This window comes from Simochromis diagramma, unplaced genomic scaffold (assembly GCF_900408965.1).
Source record: "Simochromis diagramma unplaced genomic scaffold, fSimDia1.1 OVJJ01000374.1, whole genome shotgun sequence".
Classification (NCBI taxonomy): Eukaryota; Metazoa; Chordata; class Actinopteri; order Cichliformes; family Cichlidae; genus Simochromis; species Simochromis diagramma.
The window spans coordinates 18,936-27,192 of NW_024386743.1; the positions used below are offsets into that span (position 1 = coordinate 18,936).

The following is an 8,257-nucleotide window of genomic DNA, read 5'->3' on the forward strand; positions in this document are numbered from 1 at the left end:
GTTCTTCACTGCACTTTAGGTTTAAATCTTCAGTGGCATTGTGAAACGTAGATCTCCATGCTAGATAAGTCTCTGGCTTGTTATCAAACACTGTCAGTCCTGCTGTCAGTAGGTCACGACGCGAGAGGAGGGCAGCGAGGTCTGATACATCTGCTTGTCGTTGTGGTTTGGCTGCTCCAACATAGTTGGACCAATGGGGAGGTGGAAGTTTGGGCTGCCAAACGGGTGGAGAACTGGGGGGGTACCCACGCGCAGCTGCTGCTGATATGTCCGGCCCTGTAGTGTGGGTGTTGTCTAAGTCACATTTTTGCTCTCTACTGTGTTTTGACTCACCTTCCATATTAGTGTTATTGTGGAAGTGGGTATCTACATACTCTTGAGTGCGGCTGACAGCCGCAGCTATTGTGGCAGGAATGTCTGGTGGCTTCACAGACTCTGCTTGGTCCAGAACTGCAGCCTCTAGGACCCTTGCAGCTGCAAGTGCTGCTTCTGCTTCTCCCTCCTGCTTCAGAGCATTTAGCGCTGCCTCCATCCGGGCCTTTTCGACCTCCATGTCTATTTGGCGTTTGGCATATTCTGCTCTTGCTCGAGCAGCTTCGGCTTCAGCTCGTGCTCGTGCTGCAGCAAGGCTTGCTGCTGAGCTGTTTGACCGGCGTGAAGCTGCTGAGCTGTTTGACCGGCGTGAAGCTGCTGATCTGCATTCCGACCTGACTTCCAGCTGTGAAAGCTGTGAGGTGTCCCCGTGGTTGGACATGATTGCTGTCGCTGGGGTGTCTCAGGATCCTGGCAGTGCACTTGATGCGTGGACAATCTTTTTACTCTTCTGCCCTCAGCTGAACGTCTCTATCCAGCTTATGCAGCGAGCTAAACATTAAATGGCTTCAGTAAACACTCTGGAGACCGCGTGGCATTCTTCAGAGCTTTACTGATCCTTATTTTCCTTTTTTGTAAAACTGTAATAACAGAAACAGAATACAGCGTATTCACTCTCCATACAAATACACAAAGATGACATTAACTATTGTTGACTTATGTAAACAGTCACTACACAATCAAGAGATACAGAGATGGTAAGAAATACAGCTAACACCACATGCTGGTATGCTTCATGTTAGCAGGCTAAACAAAGGGCTAACAGCTAGCTTGTGCTAGTAATGTAACAAACTCGCTAAACACACAAAAAGCTCATTACTTTGCTGAACAAGGTACTAATAAGTGGGAACAATAAACCGTTTTGCCACACTTACAGATTATGCCTTTTCAAGGGCGTCAGATGCCGGAATTTACAGAGACACAGCCAAATGGACCTTCCCTGTCGAGTGCTGGGAGAAAAACCACCGCTTGCGCTCTAACATGGTGTTACCCTGTCAACCCACTAGATGGCAGGCTTTGCCCAGACAAGATCAGGAATAAACATATTTTCTGACATGTTGCAACAGTTAATTACAGAACGAATGATTATGACACGCCATATAACAAACTTATAAAAAACATACCTTAGAAATAATAGGAGGGACAGAATATTCCCACTATGTTGAAGTAATTTCTTGTAAACACACATTTCTCTTGTGTTCTTAACAGTTTCTTCCACCCTCTTTTTTGGTATATTAGACAAAAAAAGGGGTCGGTTTAGGCACAAGTTGTGGGCCGGTTAGCTCAGCTGGTCAGAGCGTGGTGCTAATAACGCCAAAGTCATGGGTTCAATCCCCATACTGGCCATTCCAGTATGGAAGGTGCTGTCTCATGGTAGACTGTGGTTTTGTTTGGTGGGATCCAAGAAAAAACTTCTGCCAACTTCCAGGTGAAAGATCGGGCCACGTAAGCTTTATGACCTCCATTGGCAGTTGATACTCTGGCTTAGTGGGTGGATCCACTGTGCATGTGGCAGGTAGGACTACGTTTTTAAGAGCGTGATACATGGGAGAAATGCTGTGGCATGCGCTTATTTCAAGCAACAATCAATTATTTCAAGCAACAATCAAGCAATATCCACCAGCCACGTGACCGACCCAACACCAGCAGTTGGCTCAAGCAGACTCCAACGAACGTTCGTGAAAAGTGGGAGCTTCTGCCAGACCATGTGGCCTAACGGACAAGGCGTCTGACTTCGGATCAGAAGATGGAGGGTTCGAGTCCCTTCGTGGTTGGTTGTGAGTCCTTGAGGAGCAGGCATGCGTTCGCAGCATGCCAACCTCGGCTCCTTTATGTCATCCAAAATTGCTACGCTGTTGTCAACTTCATGTCCTTCAACAGAGACTCTACGAGTTCTCAAACGAGGCTCGAATGGCCGGGTTGGGGACTGAAGCCATGAACTTGGCCTTATCAGTGCCAGGCTCCAGTAGTCTTGGCTTAGAAGCAACCATAGAAAGTCAATAACATGCCATGACCTCAAGCGACACGGGTGAAAAAATCACGACTTGGATGCAGGCTGTTGGTGGAACTCCACCTGCATAGGTGGCTTCTGATCAGTAGGAGCTTCCAAGAGTTGGCTTTCATTGGTACAGCTTGAAGTAATTTCTTGTAAACACACATTTCTCTTGTGTTCTTAACAGTTCTTCCACCCTCTTTTTTGGTATATTAGTCAACAGAAGGATCAGTTCACACACAAGTTGTAGGCCGGTTAGCTCAGCTGGTCAGAGCGTGGTGCTAATAACGCCAAGGTCATGTGTTCAATCCCCATACTGGCCATTCCAGCAGCCATCCAAGGTGCTGTCTCGTGATAGACTGTGGATTTTATTTGGTGGGATCCAAGAAAAAAACTTCTGCCAACTTCCAGGTGACAGATCGGGCCACGTAAGCTTTATGACCTCCATTGGCAGTTGCCAACTTCCAGGTGAGTGATGTACGCAACTACAAATGACAGCAAACCACAAAATTCACTGACACATGACACGCTAATGAATACATTACATGCTTAGCTACAATCTCCAAATCACTTTTCCAGCTACTTTCTGGATAAATCACTCATTTCCAAAGTCTGACACAGCATACTGCATCAACAACTGCTGCTTTATATCCTCACCTATCGACCCTAACAGTAGAAGACGCACACCATGTATTGTTTTGTGGCAAATTTCTTCTTTAAAGCATTTTTTGTAAGTCAACAGAAGAGTTTTTTTTCCCACTATCTTGAAGTAATTTCTTGTAAACACACATTTCTCTTGTGTTCTTAACAGTTCTTCCACCCTCTTTTTTGGTATATTAGACAAAAAAAAGGGGTCGGTTTAGGCACAAGTTGTGGGCCGGTTAGCTCAGCTGGTCAGAGCGTGGTGCTAATAACGCCAAAGTCATGGGTTCAATCCCCATACTGGCCATTCCAGTATGGAAGGTGCTGTCTCATGGTAGACTGTGGTTTTGTTTGGTGGGATCCAAGAAAAAAACTTCTGTCAACTTCCAGGTGAAAGATCGGGCCACGTAAGCTTTATGACCTCCATTGGCAGTTGATACTCTGGCTTAGTGGGTGGATCCACTGTGCATGTGGCAGGTAGGACTACGTTTTTAAGAGCGTGATACATGGGAGAAATGCTGTGGCATGCGCTTATTTCAAGCAACAATCAATTATTTCAAGTAACAATCAAGCAATATCCACCAGCCACGTGACCAACCCAACACCAGCAGTTGGCTCAAGCAGACTCCAACGAACGTTCGTGAAAAGTGGGAGCTTCGGCCAGACCACGTGGCCTAACGGACAAGGCGTCTGACTTCGGATCAGAACATTGCAGGTTCGAGTCCCCTCGTGGTTGGTTGTGAGTTCTTGAGGAGCAGGCATGCGGTGCTAAGTGCTGCTGGATGTTTCCTGGAGGCTTGAAGCTGCTGGAAGTTGAGACCTGCTGTTATTCGACAGCTGCTGGAAGTTGCAGGAGACTGCTTGAAGCAGAGTACTGCTAGCAGCTGAGAACTGCTGGACGCTAAGAGCTGCTGGAGGACTCTCGAGGCTGAGGGCTGCTTGAAACAGAGTGCTGGTGGAGGTTGTAATCTGCTGGACGGTAAGACTTGCTGCAGGCTTAAAGTTACTTGAGGCTTAGACCTGCTGGAGGTTATCGCCTCGACGCCGAGACCTGTTGTTGTTTGACAGCCGCTGTAATTTGTAGGAGACTGCTTGAAGCAGAGTGCTGCTGGAGGATGCTGGACATTGGGAGATGCTTGAGGCTCAGACTTACTGGAGGCTTTGAGCTGCTTAAGAATGAGAGCTGCAGGAGGTTGACAACTGCTGGAGAATGTTTCCTGCTGGACCCTGAGATCTGCTGGAGGACTCTGTATGCTGAAGGCTGCTGGAGGTTGTAATCTCCTAGAGGATGAGAGCTGCTGGAGGTTATCGGCTGGACGCTGAGAGCTACTGGAGGCTGCTGCAGGATGAGATCTGCCGGAGGTTTAAAGCTGCTTGAGGCTGCTTGAATCACGTGAGTTTAAATTATACTACTCTTCATTTTCAGTATGTTTGAAACCTTTCATCGGTCTGGTTAGTGCTTTTATTCTGTTGTTGCTGTAGCGGGTTGTCAAATGCATTCATATTCATCAGTTAGTCAATGATCAGAGAATTGATTGTTTTGTCATTATTTTAATCACATTTAAAGCTGGTTCCAGTTTCTGAAATGGGAAGATTTGTCATGGCTGGGGGCAGTCGTGTGGTGTATTGAGAAAAGGATCCAAAATGCAGGCACTGGCTGGGGTGCGAGTGAGTGTTTATTTACAGCGGTGATAAGGTGACAAAAACAGGAAGAGCAGAGCGGGGAGTAAACAATAGTGATGTGACGTTCTGTATCGAGGCTTCGAAGCGTGTGTCGAGTAATGGAGGGGGCGTTTCCACGAAGCGCGTATCGAGGCTTGCTTCATTTATGGGAGGAGCTGAAAATGATGACGTCCGAAGCCTCGCTGCCCGGCTGTACCACATGACTGGTTCAGGAAGCGGTTCGAACTTTGCCGCAAATAATCATTTTCCATACTGCCAGCATAACTATACACAGTATACTGTCATCACTACAATATAGATGTTTTACACACTCCTTTTGTTGTTGACATTTACAGGCTGTGTGCAAAAGGCCACACTCTTCAAATTCATGCCAACTAATATTTTTACGTCCAGTAGGTGTCCTGCTAGAGCAAATGAAGCTTCAAGAAGCTTCGCGTTGGGGTGAACCAATTGGATGAAAAGTAGTGATGGCCCACTTGAAGCTGACGCTCCGGAGCGTGTGTCGAAAAAAAACAACACACTGGTTCAGAAGCACTGTGTCGAGGCTTGCTTCATTTGGCAAAAGTCACGTGACCAGTGACGTCCGTAGCTTCATTACGCACGTAACTGCTTCGGTACCTGATTCAAACGGATATAAGGAAGTGAATCATCCACGGGATTCGTGGAGTGTGTTGATGGTGACAGAGAGCGAAGAGGTTTCTGATTACAATCCATGCTAAATTGATTAAAGTGATATTGATTCATTAAAATCCCGTGTCGATTTGTAAATTAACGTTATTATGCCTGAAACGCCAGCATCTCAGGTTAAACCCCACAACATGTCGTCAAACACCATACAGCTAAAACAGTAACTGGGAGCAGGTTTACGGATTCTGCATACAAACGTAAACACAGAGCGCGGACCCGACGCGTCAGAGTCAGATTTTGGTGTGTCGTCGGGTCCCGCTGTGTTTGCCTCTTTTTTCTTCGCTGGCTTCTGCAGCTGCAGGTTTCATAACTCTCTGTTTACATCTCTAATTAAGTCTCAGATGTGTCAGCTTTCTTTTAATAGATACGAAATTATGGATATATACTGATACATGACCAGAATTGTAATATTTCTGACTGAGGCAAAACTTTCCAGATTCCAATGAAATTGAATCGGATCCTGTATCGAATCAAAAATGATTCTACAAATCAGTAACGATGCAGCCGTACTCAGCCCCCTAAGCATTTTCCCTTTCCAGTTCACAATCAATCCCACCCCTATGTCAAAAATATGTATAGGACAATTGGCCTCATCTAATATTTTGTATGAACCTGTCCAGCTGTCCAGTGATTAAATGACAAGTAGATGGAGGCAGGACTCCACAGCAGGGGCATACTCCATAATGTGCTGTGCATTCTCATATGTATATATTGCTCACTTATTGTATTTACCAACATCAAGGAGTTATGAGCAAAGAAAGGCCACCATAGTGCATGTTTCAATAGGGAAAGTTTATTGATGAAAATGTATTACGCAAATACGCATTACGTTTTTTTCAGCCCCCCAATCGAGAAAACAAAACCAATTACATGTTCAAAGCAACGGAACGGTGGCCCAATATCGGAGAGAACTCCACTCTTGAGTGAGCAGTGATGCTTGAGCAGTCCGTTTTATTTTGCAGATTCAAGCTGCTCTTCTAAATTTTCACCACCAGATGTCACCGGAGAGGACTGTGTTGAAAAGCTTCGAGTAATGAACCGTTTTTCAATACAAGCTTCAGTGCTTCGGAAAGCTTCATTTGGCCATCACTAATGAAAAGCTTCAGTGCTTCATGAGGATTCATCTGCCCATCACTAGTAAACAACCTAAACAGGGAAAACTAAAGAACAAAACTTAAACCAGACACTCACGGGAGGAGGAGCTAAATGCACAAAGAGAGACAGCTGAGAGATGCAGAATGAATACCAGGTAACATAGAATAATGCAGACTGACATGGAATTAAACAGACGCCGCGACAGAGAGCACAGGAAAACACAGGGCTAAAATATACGGGGAGTAATCAGGGAATGGGCCACAGGAGGGAGACACAGCTGGGAGCAATTAGGAGACAGGGGAGAGGTAAAACTGAACACACTGACATGAGACATGAACTTTCAGAATAAAACAGGAAACTAACAGACACAGAGAACCAGACAGGACACTGAACTTGACAGGCAGACTCATGAGCAGACACAATAACTCCATGGACAGACAGAGGGAACACAGAGACGTGGGAGCAGGCAGGCAAACAACAGAAACCTAAGAAATGGCAAAATCACAACAGAATACATACTCGGAATGAACAAAAGCATAAGGAAACACAAAACACTGAGTCGGCAGGCTCAGGACCTTGACAAGATTGTTGATTTTCTTGATCATATATGATCTTAAACTTAATGTCTTTAAAGGTCTGAACTTTTAAAATGTAACAAAAGATTGAATCTTTGAGTTTTTGTTAATTGTTCTTATTGTATCTAATGTGATGACATTTAATGTCATTTTTCAGATGACATGTGGAGGAGAGACATGTTTCTTTGCCCTGAGCTGTGTCTGGCAGGCAGAGCATCTCCACGCTCCACAAAGCTGATGCTTCTGATTTGGAGTAAATGAGCTGAGGGAGACACCTGGTGGACAAACACAGACATGACAAGAAGAAAGATTAAAGTGCAGAGGGGAGACAAACAGCTGGAAATACTTGTTGGAAAGGATTGTCATGCTTCAGAAAAAACACACAGCACACACTCTAACAATCCTTTATTTGCACTGAAGGAGACACGTGAAGAAACCAAATCACACAATAATGACGTGAACACATTTATAGCCAGTGTTCAAGATGATGGATAGAAACAAAAATCATGGAGCATTTATGCATTTTTAGGTCTGTGTCACAGAAACTGTTCAGCTATTCTCTGTTTATTAGTCTATTTATTAGGAACCTCTGTTGGTTTTATATGTAAAGCATTTTTCTTCTATCATTGAACCTTTTTAGGGTTTTCTCATAGTAGTTTTGGGGAGTTTTTAATTTTACAGATTTACAGCTTCAGAATAACTTTGTGATGTCCGATTAGAAAGTCTGTGTCCATGTGGATGTTTTTATATGAATGATGAATTTGTTGTATTGCATTTAAGTTAGATTTTTACTGATGGATGATCCAAGCCAATGCACACAGCAGCAAAAAGAACTACAGCAACACAACCGAGAACAAACGAGCAGCACAAACAGGAAAGCAAACTGAGAACAAATCAGCAGGGTATCCCTCAGCAGCAGCTACAATATCTTCAGAGTGACAAACTGCATTTAGCAGAACACCAACTTAAATTCAAAGAACCGCAAACTGCAGTTTCTACAAACCTGCTAAACGACTCCACCTGAACAGGAGAGGAGCGCTTCCTGAACCGGTGTTTGTCAAAACGTCACGCCGCTGTCAGATTGGCGTTCACGCCGCCGTCGCTCCAGTACAGCTGAGCAGACTGCAGCCGTGGGAGAGAGTGACTGTGTTTCGCACGCTCAGCATTCTGATCCTGGACTTCATGACAGATCTACCACTGTGAGTGTGAT

General features: G+C 44.9%; 3 non-coding genes across 3 annotated transcripts; all 3 read left to right on the top strand.

Moving 5' to 3' along the window:
* Positions 1-1,645: 1,645 nt before the first annotated feature.
* Positions 1,646-1,719, top strand: trnai-aau. Its single transcript has one exon. It is a non-coding gene; the product is annotated as a tRNA-Ile (tRNA).
* A 355-nt stretch (positions 1,720-2,074) lies between these two features.
* trnar-ucg lies at positions 2,075-2,147 on the top strand. The gene has a single exon. It is a non-coding gene; the product is annotated as a tRNA-Arg (tRNA).
* A 1,093-nt stretch (positions 2,148-3,240) lies between these two features.
* On the top strand, positions 3,241-3,314 carry trnai-aau. Its single transcript has one exon. It is a non-coding gene; the product is annotated as a tRNA-Ile (tRNA).
* The last annotated feature ends 4,943 nt before the right edge of the window (positions 3,315-8,257 follow it).